This window comes from Triturus cristatus, chromosome 1_1 (genome assembly GCF_964204655.1).
Source record: "Triturus cristatus chromosome 1_1, aTriCri1.1, whole genome shotgun sequence".
In the NCBI taxonomy this organism is placed as follows: domain Eukaryota; kingdom Metazoa; phylum Chordata; class Amphibia; order Caudata; family Salamandridae; genus Triturus; species Triturus cristatus.
The window spans coordinates 15,566,646-15,593,842 of record NC_140579.1 but is presented as its reverse complement, the minus strand read 5'-3'; the positions used below and the strand labels follow the sequence as shown (position 1 = coordinate 15,593,842).

The 27,197-nt window shown below is 52.0% G+C and overlaps 1 protein-coding gene across 1 annotated transcript in view; it reads left to right on the top strand.

Annotated features, from left to right (window-relative positions):
• The first annotated feature begins 15,032 nt into the window (after positions 1-15,032).
• Positions 15,033-27,197, top strand: part of LOC146869138 (carbohydrate sulfotransferase 6-like) — a 64,613-nt gene continuing 52,448 nt past the window's right edge. The window contains exon 1 of the mRNA XM_085634966.1: positions 15,033-15,161. The gene's annotated coding sequence lies outside the window, so the exon portion shown is untranslated. The remainder of the gene's footprint in view (positions 15,162-27,197) is intronic.

Sequence of the window (27,197 nt, the reverse complement as noted above, 5' to 3'; positions counted from 1 at the left end):
CTCAATCGTCAATCGTCCCGGGGCTTCCACGGGACGTGGCTGGGGCCGTCGCAGGGTGAGCTGCTCCGCTTCCCCTTCGTCCCCCCACAAGGTCAGACCCCCCGATCGCCCGTTGGCAGGGTCCCTGGCCGGGTCCTGCCGCGGAGGTACGCCGCCGGCGCGCCTGGCCCCCCGAGAAAGGGGGCCCGGTGACCGATCCGCCCCGGGCCCATGCCGGGGCGCCTGGCTGCATACCGCGCGTGGCTGTTCATGGTGTCCCACCGGCTGCCTGCGCGCACGCGCCTCGGGCGCCCTCCTCTGTGGCCGGCTTCCCGGCGAGGGCGAAACCCCTCCAGACGCGATATGGGGGAAAGAGGGCGCGCGCTGCTGGGTACCAGGGCAGGCCCCCTTGCTCCGGCAGGGGTGCCCGGCCTCCCCCGGCTCCCCCCCGAACGCTCCGGCGTTTTCTTTCCGACGACGACCTGAGATCAGACGTGGTGACCCGCTGAATTTAAGCATATTACTAAGCGGAGGAAAAGAAACTAACCAGGATTCCCCCAGTAACGGCGAGTGAAGAGGGAAGAGCCCAGTGCCGAATCCCCACCCGGCGGTGGGCGCAGGAAATGTGGCGTACAGAAGACCGACTCCCCGGCGTCGCTCAGGGGGCCCAAGTCCTTCTGATCGAGGCTCACCCCGTGGACGGTGTTAGGCCGTTAGCGGCCCCCGGCGCGCTGGTATCGGGTCTTCTCGGAGTCGGGTTGCTTGGGAATGCAGCCCAAAGCGGGTGGTAAACTCCATCTAAGGCTAAATACAGGCGCGAGACCGATAGCCAACAAGTACCGTAAGAGAAAGTTCAAGAGGGCGTGAAACCGTCGACAGGTAAACGGGTGGGGTCCGTGCAGTCCGCCCGGAGGATTCAACACGGCGGGAAGGTCGGTGGCCCGGGAGTTCCGGATCCCCTCTGATGATGTGTTGTTGCAATAGTAATCCTGCTCAGTACGAGAGGAACCGCAGGTTCAGACATTTGGTGTATGTGCTTGGCTGAGGAGCCAATGGGGCGAAGCTACCATCTGTGGGATTATGACTGAACGCCTCTAAGTCAGAATCCCCCCTAAACCGTAACGATGCCGTGGAGCCTCGGTTGGTCTGGGATAGCCGGCCTCTCTCGCGGGGCCGGTGCGTCGAGCCACTCGCTTTGGGACCGGAGCGCGGACGGAAGGGGGCCGCCTCCATCGCTCTTAGTGCACCGCATGTTCGTGGGGCACCCGGTGCTAAATCATTCATAGACGACCTGATTCTGGGTCAGGGTTTCGTAAGTAGCAGAGCAGCTACCTCGCTGCGATCTATTGAAAGTCAACCTCTGAGCCAAGCTTTTGTCTCTCTCCGTGCGTGGGCACCCGCGGGTGCCCTCCTCCACCACACCCAGCGGTGGGTCCCTCTGCCGCCGGGCCGGCCGGAGGGACGCGGAAGGGGGTAACGCGGGCCTGCAGAGGCTGCCTCCACCACGTGCCTTCCGGCACGGGGCTTCCCCCTCCCGTCCCTGCCCCACCGGGGTGCAGGGATTGGGGCCACAGTCCCTTGCTGGTCGGCAGGGTGACCAGATGGCCTGGCCTCCCCTTCCTGCTGCTCCCGCGCAGGGAGGCAAGGAGCAGCACCGGGGAAGGAGCCCTCCCGAGCGGCTGCCTCTGAGCGCCTGGCCACCCTCGCCGGACTGCAAGGGCAACTGGGCACGGCACCCTCCCAGGCCACCTGGGGGGGCCCCTGGCCATCTGGTCGCCTAGCTGAGCAACCAGATGGCCTTGCGGGCCGGGCGACCAGATGGCCCTGCGGGCCGGGTGACCAGATGGCCCTGCGGGCCGGGTGACCAGATGGCCCTGCAGGCCGGGTGACCAGATGGCCGGCCGATCGCTAACTCCAACTTTTGTCCTTCCCCAGAGTTCTGTAAGCCCCCACTACGTGGGGGCTTAATAGTCGAGAAAAATGGGCTCCCCGGGCAGGCCGTCGGGGAGAGGACGTTGTGAGAAGTTGGCCTGATGTATGATGTCACTAGTTCTAGTGTACACCTTATATCAGTCCAAACAACCCTTATGGTGATTGGTTGTAAAGTCAACCTTATAGACCAGCTATCCTAGTAGTAGCATGGACAACAGCAGTCTTAGGCTAAACTCTGAATGGCATGTGAAGCCAGCTGTTATACCATTATACCATTTGTAACCCCTTGAATACCAAATGAAAGGACACCACAACAGATATATATATAAAATAAAGTCTATTTATTCTAGTCAAACCATCAGCACTCTTTATGAGATTCGAGGTAAGTACAACACAGTCTTATTCAAGCATACATTAAGTCACACAGGTTAGTAATACAGTTAGGCCCTAGGGGCCACGCAAACCATATACTAAGTAAGTGGTATAAGGACCACTGTCACGGAAATGGGATAGGCCTAGGCCTAGGGAATCGCTGGGGCTACACTATACTACCAAAGGTTAGGAAGTGGGAGGCCCGCGGGATTCAGGTGCAGAGTGGAAACACTCACGCGTAATGCGTATAATCGATAGAAATAGTACAGTTTAGAAATAATAAGATTTAGGACACTTCTGGAGTAACTAGGAAGTCGAGACTTGAGAACTAGACACTAGGATAGTCAATACCCTGATGAGCACCGGAGTACCCAAGTTACCTAGCCCACGGGCTGCGGGTGCATAGGTGTGAAGTTGCGTCGGGTTTCGTCGTTGACTCCTATGGATGCCTGAAGGAAAGATGCTGACAGGCAGTCAGTGAAGAGTGTCCGGTGGATCCCAAGGCTGGGATCAAGAAGGAAGGATACCTGCAAGCTGAAGGGACAGAGTCTGGGTCACTAGCCAGTGACCACGTGGAACCAGGACGGAACCAGGCGATGTCGGGAGATTGCAGGTGAAGAGGTGAAGCTTGTCGCAGCAGCCATGGGTACCAGGAGACGTCAAGGATGACTAGGACCAGGAGGCGAGCTGTCCCATGAAGGCTCTTGCTGTCGGCGGCGTCGAACTAGGACTCACCAAGCCTTGGCAAGCGGAACCCACGAAGAACGGAGGACTTGCTTCTGGTGCAGACCAGGAAGGTCTGGGGTGCTTCTCTTTTGCAGAAGAGCAGGAGCCAGTCTGGAGGAGCCAAACCAGCAGTGGAAAGTTAAAGGCGTGTCGTCACAGAGGTTACTAGCCAACGGGCAAGTGACCGGACAGACGCGGCAAGCAGGAAAATGCAGAAGGGCCCCACGTAGGTCTCGTGGAGTGTGGGGGGCTGATCTTCGGTGCAGATGGTGCTTGGGGTTGGGGCTTCTCAATCCCCGGTGCACAACTTCGAGGGTGCCTCAGAAGCTGCGCTGGAAGATACTCGCCACTTTTCCCAGGTAGCCGGTCCCACATCTCTCGTCGCCTCCACGGATCTCAGCTCGGCTGTGGATGTGGATCAGGGTCGGAGAAGTCTGGAAGTCAAGGCTCTGGTCAGGCTCTGCAGTCGGTCCCTCGTAGAACTTCAGCAAAGCAAAGGGTAAGTCTCTTGATTGTGCCTGTTTGCACAGGGTAGCCACTCCTTGGCCACAAGGGAGATTCTTCAGTTTTCTTCCAGAGTTTCTGTTCAAGTTGCAGGTTCAGGATAATCTAATCTCCTGGGGCCCAGCTACCACACTTATACTAATCTGGGGGGCTGGGTTGCCTGCTAGGTCACGCCTTATGGGTGTGACCTGGGAGGGGGGTGGTTACACCCCCTTCCCTTTGTCCAGTTTCGCGCCAGGACTGGGGCTGGAGTGCCCCAGCACCGGTTTGAACTTGACTATGCATGGGACACCTTGTGTGCCCCAGGCAGTGTCTCGTTTCTTTCATCCCTCCCTGCCCCAATACACTAAGGCCTGTCTGGGGTGGTGCTCGCACCTCCCAAGGCAGGAAACCTATTGTCCAAGCCTCTCGTGCCGGGATCACTCCCAGCAGCAGGAGGTCAGACTTGTGTCGTGGCAGCAGTATCCATTTTGTGATGCTGGGGCTCTGGTTAACTTTAACCGGGTAAGTAGGTTTCAACATGTCTTCTCCCTCTAGAAGGGAGGGATAATATCCTCATCCCCAGAATTGGGATGGGGGTATTATTCCAAAGTGTTAGACACCTTACACGACATGTTTTGATAAAGCCAAACCATAGTTACCATAACCGTTTAGGATTATAAGGCACATTAAGAGTATATGGTAGGCTATATCATAGAACAGCTATAAGGACATGGTTCCGAAAGCTGCAGACAGGCTCAGCTCACGCTAGAGCACCATCTCACATGTTACCAAGCACTCTGCCTCCAGGATTGTTAAGGCCTGCCATAGGAGTGGCTGATAGGTACACATGTGTCTATATATAAGGTAGGTATAGGAATACTACACCTAAGCAAGGAGTGATTACACGACCTTGCCCCAGCTGAGTGATCAGCCAGTTGTGTCATAATGGAAGGCCAGACCAGGGGTGGCACAATACATGCTGCAGCCCCTGGTAGGCCTAGGGTACACCTATGCCCAGGGTACCTAAGGTACACTGTACAGGGGCCAATAAGGTGATCCTATCCAATTGGGTTATGCACCTAAAGTACATAGTATTAATTTAGAGAGAGAACAGCAGGGCTGTGGGTCTGATTAGCAGGCCCACAGCCACATCTAAGTCGAAAACCAGTAAAGCAAAAGCAAAAAGTGGGGGTGAACATAGAAAGCAGACCCTACTCTCCTACAGACGTGGCCTGGGCTTAACCCTCCTTGGTTCCAGCCGAGGGTCCGGGTGCTGGGGACAGGGGGTCCACCGTGGCCCCGGGGAGGCTCTCCCCGGCCTGGCTAGGGTTCTGAAGCTGGGATTGGGCCTGGGGCTCGTGCTCCGTCCGGCAGGCCCCGGGGTGCGGGAGCCCCCCGTCCTGCAAGCCAGCCGAGGGTCCGGGCGCTGGGGAAGGGTGTCCACCAGGGCCCGGGGAGGCTCTCCCCAGCCTGGCTAGGGTTCGGAAGCTGGGCCCGGACCCAAGGCTTGTGCTCCGTCACAGTGTCCATTGGTGCGGGAGCCCCCCGTCCTGCAAGCCAGCCGAGGGTCCAGGCGCTGGGGAAGGGTGTCCACCGGGGCCCGGGGAGCCTCTCCCCGGCCTGGCTAGGGTTCGGAAGCTGGGACCGGGCCTGGGGCTCGTGCTCCGTCCGGCAGGCCCCGGGGTGCGGGAGCCCCCCGTCCTGCAATCCAGCCGAGGGTCCGGGCGCTGGGGAAGGGGGTCCACCGGGGCCCGGGGAGGCTCTCCCCAGCCTGGCTAGGGTTCGGAAGCTGGGCTCGGACCCGGGGCTTGTGCTCCGTCACAGTGTCCCATTGTGCGGGAGCCCCCTGTCCTGCAAGCCAGCCGAGGGTCCAGGCGCTGGGGAAGAGTGTCCACTGGGGCCCGGGGAGGCTCTCCCCAGCCTGGCTAGGGTTCGGAAGCTGGGCCCGGACCCGGGGCTTGTGCTCTGTCCCAGTGTCCCAGGGTGCGGGAGCCCCCCATCCTGCAAGCCAGCCGAGGGTCCAGGCGTTGGGGAAGGGTGTCCACTGGGGCCCGGGGAGGTTCTCCCCAGCCTGGCTAGGGTTCGGAAGCTGGGCCCAGACCTGGGGCTTGTGCTCCATCACAGTGTCCCATGGTGCGGGAGCCCCCCGTCCTGCAAGCCAGCCGAGGGTCCGGGCGCTGAGGAAGGGTGTCCACCGTGGCCCGGGGAGGCTCTCCCCAGCCTGGCTAGGGTTCGGAAGCTTGGCCCGGACTAGGGGCTTGTGCTCCGTCCCAGTGTCCCAGGGTGCGGGAGCCCCCCGTCCTGCAAGCCAGCCGAGGGTCCGGGCGCTGAGGAAGGGTGTCCACCGGGGCCCCGGGGAGGCTCTCACCCGGCCTGGCTAGGGTTCGGAAGCTGGGCCGGGCCTGGGGCTCGTGCTCCGTCCGGCAGGCCCCGGGGTGCGGGAGCCCCCCATCCTGCAAGCCAGCCGAGGGTCCGTGCGCTGGGGAAGGGTGTCCACCGGGGCCCAGGGAGGCTCTTCCCGGCCTGGCTAGGGTTCGGAAGCTGGGCCCGGGTCCGGGGCTCGTGCTCCGTCCCAGTGTCCCAGGGTGCGGGAGCCCCCCGTCCTGCAAGCCAGCCGAGGGTCCGGGCGCTGGGAAAGGTTGTCCACCGTGGCCCGGGGAGGCTCTCCCTGGCCTGGCTAGGGTTCGGAAGCTGGGCCCGGGTCCGGGGCTTGAGCTCCGTCCCAGTGTCCCAGGGAGCGGGAGCCCCCCATCCTGCAAGCCAGCCGAGGGTCCGGGTGCTGGTGAATGGTGTCCACCGGGGCCCGGGGAGGCTCTTCCCGGCCTGGCTAGGGTTCGGAAGCTGGGACCGGGCCCGGGGCTCGTGCTCCGTCCGGCAGGCCCCGGGGTGCGGGAGCCCCCCGTCCTGCAAGACAGCCGAGGGTCCGGGCGCTGGAGACAGGGGTCCACCGGGGCCCGGGGAGGCTCTCCCCGGCCTGGCTTCTTTCAGAAGCAGGGACCGGGCCGGTGAGCAGGGGTGGCTGGCTTTATCTGCTACGCTGGCGGAGCGGAATTTTCCGCCCACTCCTAGTCATCATACAGAACTCTGGCGACTCATAAGAGACGTGTATACCGCAAAATAAAACCTGGTCTTATTCGACGTGGAGTGGACCTTACTTCTGATTCAGACCCCGAACCTCCTTCCCCGTCACACAAAGACACACAGCTTGTTACCTCTTCACAGGTGCTTAAGAGAGGCAGCTTTTGCCTTTGTTCAGTCCCTGTATAGAAGAGATGCCGGCACTGTGAGAATGTCAGGTGTGTTGGTCGGCGCCAGTATTTACAAAAATAACAATTTCAAAAGCTCTATTTTGTTTCTTTTATTGCGCTGCGCAACCCAATGCAGGTGTCAGAGCTCTTTACGTAACATACACATTATACATTGACAATGAATCATGTACATGTGTAAATCAATGTACAAGATGAGTTACATGAGGCAGGGTTACTTAGTGTAGGAGTCGCATGTCCTTCATAACTCCCTGTGCTATATTACAAGAATTACAATTTATGAACTGCAGGTAACAAAAAGGATCTTGGTGTTAAAAGCAGTAACCCTCTTTACTATCTACATAAAAAAAAAATCTGTCATCTGCACGTTACCCGAAGTGCTTTGCAGGAGACACATGAACCTTATAGTACTTTGATTGAAATCTGAGACTTCTCAAAACACATATCTCTCAAACAAATGCGTTCACCTCCAGAGTTATCCCACCATTGTTACTATTCCCTGCACTTTTTAAGGTCCGTTGACCGTACGTAGACCTTTCATGATCATGATACTACCTGAGATTTCATGGGCAGATGCCGTAACCCAATCAAATATTTTAAAATGTAGACTTTTTGATAAATTAAGCAGAACAGATCTGCTGCCGTGCTGCTCCTCGTTGCCGACTTCTTTGCGGCGGTGTTTTAAAAAATAAATATATTAGTTGAGGCCCAGATGTTGCGTCGAGATTGCGCACAACCCTGACGCCAAATCTCATTTGTTAAAACTCATAATGCGCTTAACTGTGCTCATGATATACCTGATAAACATATGTGTGAGGTCTGTGATGTCACGTGTCATGCACTGTGATGGCACGCGTCATGATTTCACTTGCATTCTGCCTAACCTGGTTAGTCCCCCCACTTCTTTTTAGGTCTCGCCTAGCGACGCAGCGAGATCTATTGTCGTCGGTTTTGTGTTTGGAAGGGGCACAGGAGATGTGCACGTGCCCGGACAGGCTCTGTGCACGCTCACGGCGTCTCGGGTCTCTTCCGCCTTGTTCAATGCATTCCTCTGCCTGCCTGTCTTCACCATAGATTAACCCTTTCTGCCTCTCAACGCACATTTTCTGTCTCTTTAGAGGTCGTCTCTCATCTTCCATCAAAGCTTATATCCCGGTTTCTCCTCATTACCCGTCTGTCTCCAGTGCCTGTCTCCTCTTCAGCCATTATTTCGCCAGTCCTTGCCTCTTTCCGATGCCTGCCTCCTCTCCTCACATTCTGTGTCCACCGGGTGCCCGCACCTCACGCCCACCCTGTCCTGCCTGCCTCGTCTCCTCGCATTCTGTGTCCACTGGGTGCCCGCACCTCGCGCACGCCCTGTCCAGGCCCCTGGCCTTAGCTCTACATGTTCCGTTTATGCGTGCAAGCCCGCAGAGCGCCTGGAAGCGGCTCTATGTGGACACATGGACACCCTCCCCACGTTCTCTTCTGTCAGTCACCAACCTCTCCACCCAGCGCCTCTGTACCTCTCCACCCAGCGCCTCCGTACCTCTCCACCCAGCGCTCTGTACCTTTCCACCCAGCGCTCTGTACCTCTCCTCCCAGCGCCTCTGTACTTCTCCACCCAGCGCTCTGTACCTCTCCACCCAGCGCTCTGTACCTCTCCACCCAGCGCTCTGTACCTCTCCACCCAGCGCTCTGTACCTCTCCACCCAGCGCTCTGTACCTTTCCACCCAGCGCTCTGTACCTCTCCTCCCAGCGCCACAGTACCTCTCCACCCAGCGCCTCTGTACCTCTCCACCCAGCGCCTCTGTACCTCTCCACCCAGCGCTCTGTACCTTTCCACCCAGCGCTCTGTACCTCTCCTCCCAGCGCCTCTGTACCTCTCCACCCAGCGCTCTGTACCTCTCCACCCAGCGCTCTGTACCTCTCCACCCAGCGCTCTGTACCTTTCCACCCAGCGCTCTGTACCTCTCCTCCCAGCGCCACAGTACCTCTCCACCCAGCGCCTCTGTACCTCTCCACCCAGCGCCTCTGTACCTCTCCACCCAGCGCTCTGTACCTTTCCACCCAGCGCTCTGTACCTCTCCTCCCAGCGCCTCTGTACCTCTCCACCCAGCGCTCTGTACCTCTCCACCCAGCGCTCTGTACCTCTCCTCCCAGCGCCACAGTACCTCTCCACCCAGCGCCTCTGTACCTCTCCACCCAGCGCCTCTGTACCTCTCTACCCAGCACCTCTGTACTTCTCCACCCAGCGCTCTGTACCTCTCCACCCAGTGCTCTGTACCTTTCCACCCAGCGCTCTGTACCTTTCCACCCAGCGCTCTGTACCTCTCCACCCAGCGCTCTGTACCTTTCCACCCAGCGCTCTGTACCTCTCCTGCACTTTGCCTCTGCCTTTCTCTACCATTTTCATCTCTCCTACCCCCACCGCTACCTCCTTTCCTCCACTGCCCCGCTACTCAGTCATCTGCGCTGACCCCCTCTCAAGCACCTGTCCCCGGACCCATAAATGACTCTCCCATCCAGGATGGGAAGTGATGTCAGCATCAGAATACTTTGTTGTGTCAGCGCCTTGAAGAGAGCCCATACAATATTACACATTTGATAACCAACCACAATAAGTTGCATGCCTCTCCGCTGCCCTAACGTTCAATCGTAACTATAAACAACCAGTGTTAAAGGGCAGCGCTTCGTCTTCGACGACGAATCGGCAACTGGCCGAAGAGTTAGTTACAATAACACTGCAGAGGCGCCATACAAGATCATCTAGGAAGTAATGCTTTAGGAACTGAGTGCCACTAAGGTCCTCTGGCGATGCTTCTGGACAGAAGTGCTGCACCATCAGCAACAGGCATTTGCAATGCAATAGGTCTCGCATTTACGCGAGTTTAAGATATTGGCATTGTAAATGACAATGCCTTTTATTTAAGTTTTAAAAACCAAAACATAAAAATAAAAAGCATTGTCATTTACAATGCCAGTAGCTCAAACTTGTGTGAATGCGAGACCTATTGCATTGCAAATGCTTGTTTTAGGACTTGTGCCTTGCTAGGAGCGCTATGTGCTCGAGGCTCCACGGTGAAACCTGTGACGAGGAAGACTTGACGTAATGTCTTTTTTTTGCAGATTTTTACAGCACGAACTCGACCCGAAGGTCTTGGAGCGCTCTACATGAGCACCTGTTACGTTACACAAGGACACGTTCATATTTTGGGTAGGCGCAGGAGATGACGTGATTTGCCCAGAATCACAGGATGTGGAGTCGACCCCGAGGCTCGAACCCTGGTTTCCCAGCTCTGAAGTCGGCAGTCTAGCCATCATACCACATCCTCTTCCATACAGTCTTTAACTTTACCGGCAAAAACAGAGATCAGTTTCTCAGCAGACTTCAAAAAAACAAGCATTGGCATAGCCAATAGGTCTCGCTTTTGGGACCTTATAAGTATTTAGTTATGCAGCACAATATCCTTGGTGCAACAACATCAACCGTAGCATGGCTAAACACTTATAAGGTCCCAAAGGCGAGACCTATTGGCTATGCCAATGCTTGTTGTTGTAGCAGGGGACATTGCAAACAGGGGGCGGAAACAATATATGTCTTCTGGTATGGATCCAGATAAGAGGATTACTGAAATCAGGGTGTGGAGGGGGCATTTAACTCAAACGGAATACAATCTAGTTGTCCTATACAAATTGACATTACACACATTTGCAAATAAATGCTTATTACAATACACACATTTTAGGACCAGAGACCTACAGTGAGATGCCTAGAATCACACCATTTGTTGATGGAATCGTGGATTCGTGATTCCCAGGCCAAGAACTCAACCACTAGAACGGATCTCCTCACTGACTGTCAGAGAATGCATTGTCCAGGGTGGTTTGTTTCGCCAACTGTGTCAAAAATATAACTCGAGAGGTCAAAGGTTAAACAAGACTTCACAGCACATGCTCCTCCGGTCTTCTGGCGCAGGGGTGATGGGCAGTGTGGGGGAAGCTTTCACTTCTGAGGACCTCGCTCTCCAGTGCTCTGAGCCCCCAGGAACTAAGGAATGTGCCCCACTGAGCCATCTTCTAAATTTAACAAGCACGTGGTTAAGTAAACAGCCTGAAAACAAGGCGTGTGCCGCCTCCTCCCGTAATCTGCGCGCGTGATTTTAAGATACTTCATTTGCAGAGGAGGCACTTTATGGCACGGCGTTTTTCAGGCTCCCTTGAGCACTTCCTGTGTGATTGCCCCGCACCCTGCTTTGTCTGCTTTAACTGGGAAATTCCGAGAGGCTTGTAATCTCAAATGTCTGTCCTGGGGAGTTATGTGTATACTAAGAAATCACTAATCAATCCCTAGAGCGAAATCCGGAACTCACCGGTCTGAGCCTTTAATGGCGGTGTTGGATTTAACCCTAAAGGCTTTGGCGAACATGTGGTGTCTGTCCTGGGTTTGTTTGTGTGACTGAGATGGCGAGAAAGGTGCGGAAGAAGCACAAATTGATCAATGGCTCTTGCTCTAGTCCACGTTGGTTGAATTAGGAGTCTGGACCATGAAGCCGACGCCAAGATGCGTGGATGCCTGATTAAGTGCTGAATGCATATCACCAAGCTGCCGAGAAGTGTCAGGCACGCTAAAAGTTAAAATTTGAAAAAAAGCATTGGCCACGCGTCCGCGAAATTGACGCGGCCGGGTGGCTGCGAAAGTGAAAGTGACAGCGGCTGTAAAGGTGCCTGCGAGATGGCGCCTGTGCTCGTAAGCGCGCACCCGCGCACGTAACCGCAAGCTCTAGGCCACCACCAAATGCGTGTGGTAGCATTTTCTGAAGCCCTTACTAAAAGTCTCGCCAGAGCAACGCATGCGCTGTCTCAGGCAAGACCTAAAAATGTATGGTGTAATCAATGTGATGCATTTCCTGTTTAAATGTCATGTTTTTACCTCATCTAAGTTTCCTCAAGAATATTTGCTTTGCTTTTCCCCCCCAGAAATTGTGTTTCTGTAGTTTTTTTAGGTCTCACGTGGTGTTGCAGGGCAGAGCCCTGACCCGCCTCCGCGAGAGAGTTTGTAAGAGAGGACTTTCAGAAGAGGGCTTTAAGCCCCGCCCCTCATTTCCATTGGCTGGCGTCACCGTTTATGCTAAACGGTGACCTGCCATTAGAAATGAGGGGTTTCTGTTCACGCCCTTTCTCTCCGAACCGGACTGGCTCACCTGCTTTGCTGCTGTCGCAAAGCAGTTTCTTATCTTTGAGGGGCCAAACACATGGCCCCATAAAGATAAGAGATCGATGCTTGTCTTTTCTTTTTTTTCAGCAAAGCGCAATCCTCGCTGACGTACACAGCAGATGAAAGGCACGCGACGGAGGGAATGCTCATGACGCATTATTTGCAGAAGCAGGAGGGTGGACTGTGTTGTCCCTTCTGGGCACATTTGTACGACGCCTGTAATGCATACAACCCGGTGAGAACATAACCGCGACACGGCTGGCTGATAGGTGTGACACAACAAACAAATCTATGAATTGATACACACCGAGCACACGTATGGAGTGCTGTATGCTGATGTCAGTTTCTGTAGCACGAGGAGCTATATCGAGCAGTATGTTGTAACGTCAGTCACCCACCACCACAGTGGTTGCCTATGGCACGGAGATATTAACTAATTAGCCCAGAATAACCGGGCGGTAAGCGAACGCCGTGACTCTATCACGGTTCCCTAACTTCTTGCTCGGCAGCTCTGGTCATTTCGCCACATCCTACTGCCTATGGAGATTGCCTACTGCCATGTTGTGGTTATGGTCTTATCTACAGTACGCAAAAACAACAATTGATGGACAGAATGCAGAACAATGTCATACATTCAACCCAGTACAGAGATCTGGGCCTAAATCCATCGTTTTTTTGCTCACCATGCCATTCCAGTTTGAACCCAGCCATATGCAAATCAGTCTTGACCCTGTGCCCCATTGGAACAGTCCAGCCCTCGTCAGCCAGGATAGCTTGATTCCAGTGGCATGGAGAGCAAGGGACTCACGTCGGGGTGACAAATGCAAAAACAACAATTGATGGACAGAATGCAGAACAATGTCATACATTCACCCCAGTACAGAGATCTGGGCCTAAATCCATCGTTTTTTTGCTCACCATGCCATTCCAGTTTGAACCCAGCCATATGCAAATCAGTCTTGACCCTGTGCCCCATGGGAACAGTCCAGCCCGAACTGCCAAGCCAGGTCCTCCCTGGACTGGAAACAAGCATCCTAGGACCGGTTTCGGGCTTTCAGCCCTCGTCAGCCAGAATAGCTTGATTCCAGTGGCATGGAGAGCAAGGGACTCACGTCTGAGCATACCCTTCCCACTCGGGGTGACAAATGCAAAAACAACAATTGATGTACAGAATGCAGAACAATGTCATACATTCACCCCAGTACAGAGATCTGGGCCTAAATCCATCGTTTTTTTGCTCACCATGCCATTCCAGTTTGAACCCAGCCATATGCAAATCAGTCTTGACCCTGTGCCCCATGGGAACAGTCCAGCCCGAACTGCCAAGCCAGGTCCTCCCTGGACTGGAAACAAGCATCCTAGGACCGGTTTCGGGCTTTCAGCCCTCGTCAGCCAGGATAGCTTGATTCCAGTGGCATGGAGAGCAAGGGACTCACGTCTGAGCATACCCTTCCCACTCGGGGTGACAAATGCAAAAACAACAAGGCCATGTCTGAACTGGGGTGGCAGAGTGGGCTAAAGAACGGTGATGGATCAAACCCAGATCTGTTGACTGGGTGTGAGTGTTTGATTGGTTCTGATGCTCCGTCCATCACCACCCCCTTTTGTACCGCCTTATCTACAGTACGTCATACATTATTTAAAAGCACCATATTCATAACTACAGTTTAAGCTACTAGCATTGTGAATAACAATGCCTTTTAATTATGTTTAAAACAAAAAGCCAAAAAGAATATATATATATGGCATTGTCAGTTACAATATCAATAGCTCAAAAAAATGTACATTAAAAACATATTGCATTACAAATGCAATAGGACACGCATTTAATAAAGTTCAAGCTATTGCCATTATAAATTAGAATGACTTTTATTAATATGTTGGTTTTGCAAAAATTAAAACTAAAATCCATTCTCGTTTACAATGCCAATAGCATAAACTCTCGCTAATGCGAGACCTCTTGCATTGTACATGCTTGTTTCAAGTCGAAACATGTGATTTGATTACAATGTAAAGGCCCTGGGTTCGCCAAACCTATGTGTTCTCCCCCCCCCCTCCTCTCCCCCCGCGAGGGTTGCAGCAGAACCAGCAGCTGGCCCTGTGGCGGGCACCACTTCTAGCAGGCTCGGCTTTTAAGCTGACTACAGGTGCATTCTGGGACTTGTGTTCCCTCTGTTAACATTGCGACTTTAAGGGACAGTGTCGGACCCCTGCGCAGATCTCCAAAGTGCCGGGCTGGGTACAGACGCCACACGTCACGCTCTGTCACCAGCAGCGGGCGAGAGGGGCAAGCGCCTGCGGGCGAGGCGCTATCCATGGCAGACGCAGGTGGGGGGAGCAGCAAGGCCAGGAGGAGCCGGGGAGGGGGGCGGGCTCTCATTCCGGAGGAGGGGCTACCTCCAGGGGGGGCGGGCTCTCATCCCAGAGGAGGGCCACCTCCAGGGGGCCTGGGGGGAGGGCAGGAAGAGCCGGGGGCGGGCTCTCATCCCGGAGGAGGGGCTACCCCCAGGGGGCCTTGCCCCGGGAGGGATGCCTAGGCCAGGCACCTGCAGGACCGGTTCACAGCTCTGCTGGGGAGGCCAGGCGGGGGGAGGGGGTCTCTCATCCCGGAGGAGGGGCTACCTCCAGGGGGCCCGGCCCCGGGAGGGATGCCGAGGCCAGGCACCTGCAGGACTGGTTCACAGCTGTGCTGGGGAGGCCAGGCGGGGAGGGGGGGCGGTCTCTCATTCCGGAGGCGGGGCTACCTCCAGGGTGCCTGGGGGGGAGGGGGGGCGGTCTCTCATCCCGGAGGAGGGGCTACCCCCAGGGGGCCCGGCCCCGGGAGGGATGCCGAGGCCAGGCACCTGCAGGACTGGTTCACAGCTGTGCTGGGGAGGCGGGGAGGGGGGGGCGGTCTCTCATTCCGGAGGCGGGGCTACCCTCCAGGGTGCCTGGGGGGGAGGGGGGCGGTCTCTCATCCCGGAGTAGGGGCTACCTCCAGGGGGGGGGGGGGGGCAGGAGGAGCCGGGGGGCGGGCTCTCATTCCGGAGGCGGGGCTACCTCCAGGGTGCCTGGGGGGAGGGGACGGGGGCGGGCTCTCATCCCGGAGGAGGGGCTACCCCCAGGGGGCCCGGCCCCGGGAGGGATGCCGAGGCCAGGCACCTGCAGGACCGGTTCACAGCTCTGCTGGGGAGGCCGGGGCGCGTCCACTGGAGTGAAAGAGGTGAGTCCTGTCTCCATACATTGCGGAAGAGGCAAGTGGGAGGCTAAACAAGAATGTATTTCTCCCTACGCTTTTATCGAAGGAGATGCAAATTCAGGTGGGAGATAATCTAATAGCAAGCCATTTGTGGCGAGAAAAGACGAGAGACCCCTCCTGAATCGTGTCCTCCGTCATGTATGTGTTTTACATCTACAGAGGTCGCTATAGTGCACTCGTAAGCGATAGCGATACTTGTAGACCGCCATGGCTGTGTAACTACTAACATGCAGCCCCCCAATCCATCCAACCTGCCAGTATTCGCCCCCCCATACTTCCTCCGATGCCTGCCCTCATTGTTAATAATAAAAACAATATTCGTGGCATTTAATGTTCAACGCGGGGCAAAGCACGTACTACTTTGTAACCCGGAGTTTTAAGCTGCAGGTGGTATATTTTTACTGGATGTAACATTATTCATTTTATCGATAGAGGAAGAATGAATGACGTCTAGACCCGCAATAATTAAAGCCAACTTTGTACACTCGGGTTTTCCATCGGGCGCATTAACTCCTTGGACTGTGTGATGGGGGATCAGGCGTGCGTTGCACACACGTCATTCCTGGTGGATGCTTGGAGTGGAAAGCGTTTACTGTGACCCTTATCAGCTGTTTTCCTTATTTTAGTTTATAAAATGTGTACCATGGCTCTGTTTATGGATGTGGTCTTTTTAAACCATACTGCTTACGTTTTGTAAGGATATAAGCTGTGGACATTGAAACGGGTCCCTTCTGGGCCCTGTAGTTCTGTCCCTAAGTCCTCAGCCTAAAACACTCATAGATTTCTGAATAGTGAGTGTAAACGCGTCTAGGTAACCCTGTTGTTCCTGCTTACATTTCGCTGCTTTACGTAATCTTGCATTCCCTACGAGTGTTGCTTTTTCCAGGAAGTTATTACCTTTTTTTTTTTTAGGCAGCATATTACTCTTGTCTAGTGTATAATTAGAATTGAGTCACATCCAGGTGTTTATAGAGCAGCAAAACTGGGTTATAGCTGAAGGCAGTGCGAGTTTATCTCACTGGGGCAGTATGGTGTTCAGTGGGGAGGAGGATGTGGCACTATGGCCAGAGCTGCCGACTTTGGAACTTGGTAAACCAGGTTCAGACTTTATGACCAGTCCCCCCAACCACGCTCCTGAGGGAGCACATTCCCATGCTCGACCTTAGAAGGCCCCACTAGACCTTAGAAGCCCTGGTGTCTTAGCACCGGCAGGTGGACCCTAGTGGTGGCAAGTGCGGGTTAACTTTGAAGGCCTGTCCACCACAATCCACACCCAAGTCCACTTCCAATCTTGCGGGCAGGCCTATGAAGCAGCACACGCTGGTGCGACAGGGACTCTGTCACTGAGGTCACAGGACCCTTGAGGCCAGTCAGCCTCACCCATCGATACCTCCATCGGCCTTGTTACTCCAAATAACATGTTTTGTTTTTACATTGGTCGGGCAGACACAGACTTAATCAAAAATGCACAGAGCAGCAAAATGATTAATAGGAACATCTCCTACTTCTCTGAAACCCTTGAGGTCCCGCATGACGCAGAAATAATGGACATTTGATTCCTGGACCTTTGAACTCTTATGTTAATAAATTAATCATTTTTTCCTTGAACGTGACAGCAAGTCTGTTGGAAAAGTGATTCCTACTCGTCGGTGTTCCATCTGATGCACTGAAACGGCTTTCTCCCTTCAGTAGTCTGTTTCTAATATCTCAGTTGCTTCACATACGCCTTCGCTTATTTAACCTGCTCAGAATCGGCTCTTCTAAGATCCACCTCTCCGTGGTGCTGGAACAATTTCTAGAGTGGGGGGTCTGACCAGTAGCATCGCCTCACTAAAGGCATGAGGGATATGTGACTGTCCGTGTTTGAATAGATAACCTATATATGCCAAAAGTAAAACTTTGAAGGGCCTCTTTCTTGCTCATTCTGTAGCTAACTCTTTCCAGTTTAGGGGTGTGCTGCGGCACCTCTCACACCCCTAATTCCAGCGACACTGCCACTTCTGAAGAATGAAAGACTCAGTCAACTTTGGGGTGACTCGAATCCGCAGATCACACACGTTTCAGCAGTAAGCGCACAATACGATGAGCTATCCTTGCACTTTGTTTTAGCACTTTAGCCCGAACAATAATGAAATTTTACACTCCATGATTGAGTCGCGTGTGCACCGTGAAGCTGATGTGTTCTTGTCCCTTGCTGCTGCTGCGGTCTGGTGTACACTATGTTGGTTGAGGAATGTTCCCTAGTTCCAGGGGAGACAACGAGCTTGCAGGTTTGGGTGGTGGAAGTGAAGCTCTAGATGTTAGTGATGGGAGTGACTTGCATGGTCTGGGTGATGGGATTGATTTCTGTATTGTGGTGGTAGTAGTGAGTTCCAGGTCCCGCTGGAGGGGGTGAGTTCCCTGGTCTCTTTAGTGGGAGTGAGTTTAGCTCCTGCTATGTGAGGTATGTACAAGGTGGATAGATTTTAAGCCAGACATCCAGCTGCGGTGTTTTCTGAATGTTCAAGTTGATGTGGGCCTGAAGGGGGAGAGAGAGTCTAGATTCTTCAGAGTTCGGATGATGTTGTAGAGCTTCTGGCTTGTGTTGTGGCAGACCGTTGTGCGTAAGGTGCCTGTTAGGAGTTCCCTCTCATAATTATTTTTGTAATAGGCCCTGGGGAGGTGGTGCTCCCCAAGCTTGGTAAAGGCCCTGGGGAGGTGGGGGGCACGCGGCCCCCCTCCATTGATAAAATAATGCCCTGGGGAGGCGTAGTACCCGGGACTTCAAAGAGCCCTAGGAGGTGGGCCCCGTGTGCCCCTCCTTGTTTTTTTTGTTGTTGTTTGCACCCACTCACAGACACACTCAGACTAGCGCACCCGCTCACAGACCCACTCAGACTAGCACACCTGCTCATAGACCCACTCAGACTAGCACACCCACTCACAGACCCACTCAGACATTTATGCACCCACTCACAGACCCACTGAGAGACTCACACACCCACTCACAGACCCACTCAGAGATTCACACACCCACTCAGACTCATGCATGGCCTCACAGCCCCACTCATGCACCCACTCACAGACCTACTCAGACACTCACTCATGCACCCACTCACAGACTCCTGCATCTGCTCATAGACCCTCGCAAATGCTCATGCACCCACTCACAGACCCCCTCAAATGCTCATGCACCCACTCACAGACCCATACAGCCACTCGCACGCCCACTCACCTACCTCTACAGCACTCGTTCACCCAATCTCAAAGGTTACAGTTAGGAAATAATTTTTTTTTAAAAACATTGAAATTCACGAGAAAACCCCCCAAAAGTTACAGGGACGTTATAGTTAGGCTCAGATTTTACTCATAGAGAACCATAGAAATTCAGCAGTTATAGTTACCCGAACTAACTATAACTTATGCCCCCGCAGTGCACTGCTTATGACCTTACTTATTACATCACTCATGACATAGTTAGTGACATCAGTGTCATCATCCACAGAACTACTCACACCCCCATGCAACCTCTTATACACCCACACACATACCCATTCACAGACCCATACAACTACTGACACACACTCACCCACCCATTCAGTCATTCGTACAGCCACTCACACATGCATCTACTAATGGAGCTACTCACTCACCCATAAAGCCACTCACACATTCATTCACTCATCCACAAAACCACTTACATACCCATTCACACATAAAAGCACTCACACACCCACCCACTCGCCTATACAGTCACTTGCACAGATATTTACCATGCAAAATAACCACTCACACACCCACTAACCTACACATACACCCACTAAAACAGCCACCCAGTCACCAATACGCCCACTTACTCACCCAGTCACTCATCCATAGAGCCACTCACACAGCCACTCAGTCACTGATACAGCCACACACATACACACACTCACCTACCCATACAGCCTCTCTCACACACACACACACACACACACACACACACACGCACGCATGCACACACACCCATTCATCAATACAGCCAGTCACACAGTCAGCACCCAGATACCCCTAGGGGGTCACAGTGTTGTGCTTTACAAGTGTTGTTTGCCTCACTCACACATACAGCTACTTACACACACAGACTTATTCACCCATACAGCAACTTACACACCCACTCACTCACTCAAACGGCCACTCACACACTCACTCTCACACTGATACAGACAGTCACACTGGCACTCAGATGACATATGTTAGAAACAGTATTACTCATAAGTAGTACAAAAAATAATAGTACTTAAAGTTATGCAGTAGCGTAGTATATATGTTTAAGTCTCAGAACTTTTACAAAACACACTAATTGGATGATGTCATCAGTGAGGTCATTTGAAATGTCATCAGTGATGTCACGAGTGATGTAATATGTGATGTCACGGTGCATTGCAGGGGTGTAAGTTCTAGTTGGCTCAGGTAATTATAGCTGCTGAATTTCGATGTTTTGTATACTGAAATCTGAGGCTAACTATAACGTCCCTGTAACCTTTGTTTTCTTCAGTGAAAAAAAAAATATGTTTATTTATTCACCAGGCAAAATGTGTGCGTGCATGCACTCGCACACTTAGTAGGCTAAGCAGAAACTGGGGCGGCCACACAGAATTAAGAACTAAAGTCTTTATCCTTCCATGTCTTGCCTGTTCCGGTTTTTGCTTCTCAACACCTGATCACCTTTCTCGGTGTGGAATGCAAGTTCTCCGATCCGGCTGGTGGGCGTGAGTTTCAAGGTGTTACGGTGGGTGCTATGAGTGGTGGTGGTAGTGGCACGTGCTCGATGAGGGTGGTGTGCCCTCTTGCACCGTGCCATCTCTGGGGCATGCTGCTTCTATGTACACGTATGGCCGATGCGTAATCTTTCAGAGAGCTTTAGCTTTAAGCTTTCATCCCTGTATCATCCAGATGAATGAGTGACGGTTCTTCGTTGTGTTGTTGTCTATATATTTCGTGAAGGGTTTGTTATCCGGCGGTATCAGCCTTTCCGGAGCTTCCCTGGGGTTTTTAAGTGTTTTGAGGCACACACGCTTCTAGGCGCTGGACATCTTTGCTTGCTCTCACAGTGTTAGGCCTGGGAGCGTTTGTTGGATTCACAGTCACGCTCTGCGGCAGTTTCCCCCCTCCCTACACCCTATTTGATGCTGTGGATAAGAGGTCGTTGTCCCTGTGCCTCGGCTCGCAGCCTAGCGCCTAGTTTCACAAACGAACAGGTATTTCTGGATGGGTGGCAGTGTGACATTCGAGTGACTGTGAGCACCACGCAGGCACCCTGGGATTGGATGCCCACGTCTGACAGCAGCCGAGAGGTTACAGGCCCTGACGAAGGGTTGGGGGGACTTGGGCCGCGATTGGGGGCACAGTCCCGGGAAGAGCCGACGCACGAGGCGAGTCATGGAAAGATGTATGTCCGTTTGTGACGTTGAAGCCAGATGTTATACTAACTGAGGCTTTTGTACAGCCCAGAGGTAGTTAGTTTGGGAGCCGAGGATCACACCGTGCGCTCTAGATGGGAATCCAGGAATGACCTTCTCAATGAGGGGGTGAAATGGGGCAAAGCTGAGAGCGAGTGCTAGGGATCGTTTACCCTATCGTATTTGATGAGCATGGCAGGATGCCCAGGCTATTGAAGTGATTGCAGTGAAAATACCACTCGTACTGTTGCATTCTGGGCATCACTCATATGTATTGCAATCCGACTGTAACAACTGCTATAGAAAAATGTGTTTGTTTATAATTTAATACCATGGGATGTTGGATATAAATCTCTTAATGTGATGTTTATTGTGGACACAAGGGTATGTACACTGGAAAACGTGCAAGCTGTATTGTATTGTATAGAAAATCAATAAAACTATGTTATATAAAAAAAAAAGTTACTTGGTGTTCAATGCACCAATAATTAGCGGAATTCAAAATCCCCTAAGAGGCTCCGCGCCCTGTGCCTCTGATGGCAGACTTGGGGCTCTCCTGTTGGGTCTGAGCTGGTGAAGGAGGTGCCCCGCTGTAGGGCTGCTCCACTTGCACAGTGGTTTGTAAGATGCCCCTGGGCCCACTCTAGTGCCAAGAAGTCCATTTGGCTGTTTGCGTGGCTCACCGCGCGCACATTTGCAGCTTCCATTAATTCAGGGCTGCGTAGGTCGTGACGTGTTTTATTCTAATACTTTATCATACTAGAGGTGGCTAAAGTACACGAATGAAGGCTCTCAAAGGTCATTCTTTACGTCGAGGATAATGGATGAATCCTGGCTCTCGCATGGGCGCAGTGTTTGTGTGCTCCTACGCATGGCTCACGCATGCGCGCAGTGTTTGTGTGCTCCTACGCATGGCTCACGCATGCGCGCAGTGTTTGTGTGCTCCTACGCATGGCTCACGCATGGGCGCAGTGTTTGTGTGCTCCTACGCATGGCTCACGCATGCGCGCAGTGTTTGTGTGCTCCTACGCATGGCTCACGCATGGGCGCAGTGTTTGTGTGCTCCTACGCATGGCTCACGCATGCGCGCAGTGTTTGTGTGCTCCTACGCATGGCTCACGCATGGGCGCAGTGTTTGTGTGCTCCTACGCATGGCTCACGCATGCGCGCAGTGTTTGTGTGCTCCTACGCATGGCTCTCGCATGGGCGCAGTGTTTGTGTGCTCCTACGCATGGCTCACGCATGCGCGCAGTGTTTGTGTGCTCCTACGCATGGCTCACGCATGCGCGCAGTGTTTGTGTGCTCCTACGCATGGCTCTCGCATGGGCGCAGTGTTTGTGTGCTCCTACGCATGGCTCACGCATGCGCGCAGTGTTTGTGTGCTCCTACGCATGGCTCACGCATGGGCGCAGTGTTTGTGTGCTCCTACGCATGGCTCACGCATGCGCGCAGTGTTTGTGTGCTCCTACGCATGGCTCACGCATGGGCGCAGTGTTTGTGTGCTCCTACGCATGGCTCACGCATGCGCGCAGTGTTTGTGTGCTCCTACGCATGGCTCACGCATGGGCGCAGTGTTTGTGTGCTCCTACGCATGGCTCACGCATGGGCGCAGTGTTTGTGTGCTCCTACGCATGGCTCACGCATGCGCGCAGTGTTTGTGTGCTCCTACGCATGGCTCACGCATGGGCGCAGTGTTTGTGTGCTCCTACGCATGGCTCACGCATGCGCGCAGTGTTTGTGTGCTCCTACGCATGGCTCACGCATGCGCGCAGTGTTTGTGTGCTCCTACGCATGGCTCACGCATGCGCGCAGTGTTTGTGTGCTCCTACGCATGGCTCTCGCATGCGCGCAGTGTTTGTGTGCTCCTACGCATGGCTCACGCATGCGCGCAGTGTTTGTGTGCTCCTACGCATGGCTCACGCATGCGCGCAGTGTTTGTGTGCTCCTACGCATGGCTCACGCATGCGCGCAGTGTTTGTGTGCTCCTACGCATGGCTCACGCATGCGCGCAGTGTTTGTGTGCTCCTACGCATGGCTCACGCATGCGCGCAGTGTTTGTGTGCTCCTACGCATGGCTCTCGCATGCGCGCAGTGTTTGTGTGCTCCTACGCATGGCTCTCGCATGGGCGCAGTGTTTGTGTGCTCCTACGCATGGCACACGCATGCGCGCAGTGTTTGTGTGCTCCTACGCATGCCCGCAAGACGCAGAGTGCAGTTCTTGCCGCTTCACCTGCTGCTCTTTCAACTTTGGCCTGTGGCTTCCCTGGAAAAGTTACTTCAAGCTAAGATTGCCATCCAAGCTCGCCAGGCCCCCCATAGGCGACGATGTAAGGGGCACAAGTGTACATTCCACACTGCCATGTTCACCAATGGCCAACCTTAGCGGTGGCCACAGAGTTCCCCATCACGTTATATCTTCTATAACAAGCATTGGCATAGCCAATAGGTCTCGCTTTTGGGACCGTATAAGTATTTAGTTATGCAGCACAATATCCTTGCATGGCTCAACACTTATAAGGTCCCAAAGGCGAGACCTATTGGCTTTGCCAATGCTTCCTCCCAGCACTTTTTGTATGTTTGAGCCAAGATGAGTCCCTGTAGAGTTTTGAATAAGTTGAAACCTGTGAAGTGGGTGTTTTGGGAAGGTCAAGAAACAAAGTTATAGGTGGGAATTTAGGATGGCTTGTCCCACGGTCCAGCATTTGGAGGCAGAAATGGCGGAAAGTTTTACCTCAGTGTTTTCAGAAGAAATAAATAAGTGGATGCAAGTTTTGTAATTCATTGTTTAAAGAAAAGCGAAGTCCCATAATTATACCCGGATAGGGGCTACGGTGGCTGGAATAGGGCTAAGGCAACCAGCCCTCAATCCAGGAACGCATCATAGGGCTCAAAGTAAGGATTTCCATCTTTCCTTAGTTAAGGAGAAATGAATTTCTGTCCATCCTTAGGAAACGGTGAACATGCAATCTTTAAAACATTATAGGGGAACCCCTGTCACCTGTAAGATTGAGAAGCTGAGCGTCCCGTGCGTAAGCATAAAATGACATTTCAAAAAAGATGGTACAAGGTTAGTCCAGTGTGCCGCATCGAGGTCGTGTAGACTATGGGTTTACAGCCAAACGTGAGTAACTCCACAGATCATGTTCCGAACTCTTGCTTGAAAGGTATGGTTAAGGCCTGGGTGTGAATTGCGAGGAAACAGAAAAACATATCCAGTTGGCAGCCTTTTTTTTATTTTTATTTTTTTACCCAGTCCCCAATTTTATTCATTCTTTGGTTGAGAATGGAGTGAAAGACCATGTGAAACTTTACCAAAAGGCTTCGAATTTCAAGGGCGACCTCAACGTCCTGAAATACGAATCTTGCAGGAGGAAGCTGCCCACTGGACTGGTTCGACATCCAGTGTGCTCTTGTGTCTGGAAAAGGGAATATAGCAACTGCATCCCTGAAGTGATGAAGAGGACGGCAGACCGAGAGATACCCGAGAATCAACACTGGGTATTTAACAAGCTGGTACCTTGCAAATCACCTAGAAAAAGGAAATTGAGAGGCCAATTGGGAAACCGTCATGTTGCCCACAGATGCTTCACCAAATCCATTAAAATGTTGTGCAAGTGTATGTATATATATATATATATATATATATATATGTGTGTGTGTATAATTGCATGGGGAAAACACGTTTTGGGACCCCCCTTTTTTCTCGGCCCCACTTCACGGATCACCGCAAAACTTTCAGGGTCGGAGCGGAGCTGGCCAAAAGTTTGGAGAATTTCGCGAAGATTCGTCAATTGGCACCAAAGATATTCCCAATAGAATGTTGTGGATTTCCTATGGAAAATAGGTCCTAACTATAACTATCTACTGGCAACCGCCAGTAGATAATATATATATATATATATATATATATATATATATATATATATATATATATTTCACTGAAAAAAACCAAAGGTTTCAGGGGCGTTATAGTTAGGAATTGGCATTTACAAAACCTTAGAAATTCACTGAAAAAACCATAGGTTTCAGGGTTGTTATAGTTAGCTGGACATTTCCCTCGTACAGAACCCTAGAAATTCCCCTGTTATAGTTAGTTCAGCTAACTATAACTCGCGCCCCCGCAATGCACTGCTGCTGATGTCACATATTACACCACTCATGACAAGGTCAGTGACATCACTCATGACATCACTGATGACATCTCAAATGACATCACTGATATCTATATATCTATATATAGATTCACTGAAAAAACCATAGGTTTCACACACGTTATAGTTACGAATTAGCATTTAAAAAACCTTGCAAATTCACTTAAAAAACCATAGGTTTCACACATGTTATAGTTAGCTGGACATTTCACTCGTGAAAAACCAATGAAATTCCCCCGTTATAGTTAGTAAAGGGAACTATAACTCACGCGACCGCAATCCTCTGCTGATGACGTCAGATATTACATCACTGTATTTAGACACTTATTTACCCATGTCTTCTTCCATTAATCTTTAGCTATACATATATTACAAATATTTATTTTTCAGAAAGACACATATGTCATCAGTGATGTAATATCTGACGATTTTGAGATTTCCTATGGAAACCAGGTTGTAACTATAACTATCTACTGGCGACCGCCAGTAGATATATATATATATATATATTTTTTATCTATCCAAAACAGAGTTACCCCATTTAGAAGAGCCAACTTGCAGGTAGGTAAAAATCTTCGTTTATTGTGCAAATTATCAGCGCAGTGGAGGGAAACAAAGTCCAAATATGTTGGTGAGCCTGACGCGTTTCATGCTTCTCGAGCGTTTCTTCAGAGGCTTGAGTGCACTTTTCATGGAGCACCAGCGGATTAAATTCCAAACACCTGCCCCAGTGGGCGTTGGTTCTCCCAGAGCCTGCTGGTGTTTTTCTTAGAACATTGACATTTTTATGGGAGCAGCTCACTGCAGCAAAACGATTTGAACTACAAACACCAGCAGGCTCTGGGAGAGCCAACGCCCACTGGGGCAGGTGTTTGGAATTTAATCCGCTGGTGCTCCATGAAAAGTGCACTCAAGCCTCTGAAGAAACGCTCGAGAAGCATGAAACGCGTCAGGCTCACCAACATATTTGGACTTTGTTTCCCTCCACTGCGCTGATAATTTGCACAATAAACGAAGATTTTTACCTACCTGCAAGTTGGCTCTTCTAAATGGGGTAACTCTGTTTTGGATAGATATATATATATAATGATGTAAATGCTGAAAAGGCTCAGAACTTCTGAATAACAACATAATGGATGATCAACCTCCAGCTTTCTGGATCTCATTCACTTTTTTCCTCGGTGGGGCGGGGGATTATCTATATTTATTTATATTTTATATTGCACACCAGAACCAAAGAGGTTCCAGCACACCTAATAGTAAACCAAACGATTGAGATAGTCTTATTATAACATCTTGTTCAGTGAAACAGACACAAAACAGATGTTGCTGATGAATTCGAAAGGACGAATGAGGGGAGCATAAACTTGGAGACGCCAACAGGAAGGGAGGGAAGGGCTTAGAATGATGAGGAAGAAATAGGAGGAAGTAATGGCATGGACAATAACATATCTAAGAATCGGGAAGAAGCGGTAGAAAGTGAAGAGAATACAAGAGAAAAGGCATCTCTAGCGCAGATGCCTTGACCTTCAAAGTCCCAAACTGCAAGCACATAATATATAGAAGATCATTCTTTTAAGTCCAGCACTGAAGTAAGACTCAAAATTGCTTCACGGTCGAGGAAATCAGGAACTGCTGTATTAGCAGCGCTCTCTAAAAGAATGTTTAACACGTGTTGGTATTGTATTTAATTTCAATTTCTCAAGATTAATAATGGGGGAGCCTCAGCTAGCAGACTGTTCCAAGTTTCAGAAAATGCTCAACAAAAAGAGAAAAACATAAAACTAGGACAAGCTTGACAATGCAGCGATTGTTCCAGGCCTTTAGCAAACAGTTGATGCCTCAGGTGACACCCGTGCCTTCCAGAATCTTCCCATGCACTGCAACCAAGGTGAAAGTGAAGCGCGGGTGCCGCGATTATAGCAAAAGTAAAGAAATAGAAAAAAAATGTGTTTCTTTACTTTTGCTTTACCGCGCAAAAGTGGCGCGCGAGCTTGTGCACGTGACCGCAAGCTGGTGGCCGCTTCGCCGCTTTGGTAGCACTTCTAAAAGCTGCTTACTAAATGTCTTGCCAGGCAGCGCATGCGCTGGCTCAGGTGAGACCTAAAAAGGCCCCTCCAGGTTTGCTAAATATTCACCAATTGATGAGCGCCCCATAACAAGTACTCCCTCGTCTGCCCCGTGGGCTTGTATGTCTATGTTGCTGCTTCTGTACAGGGACCATGTCGACAAGAAAAGTAGATTCCCTCTTTCCGACTCATATCAGCTGCAACAGCAAGCACTCACTTGTTATGGCAGAATTGGCCTCGTCGCCCCCATTCTTTCATTTATATCAAATGGGGGCTGCTGGAAGGCAAATGGTACAGAATGATGTTTGCACGTGCACCAGCATTACTGTAATGCTGATCTCGGTCATCATCATTATAAAC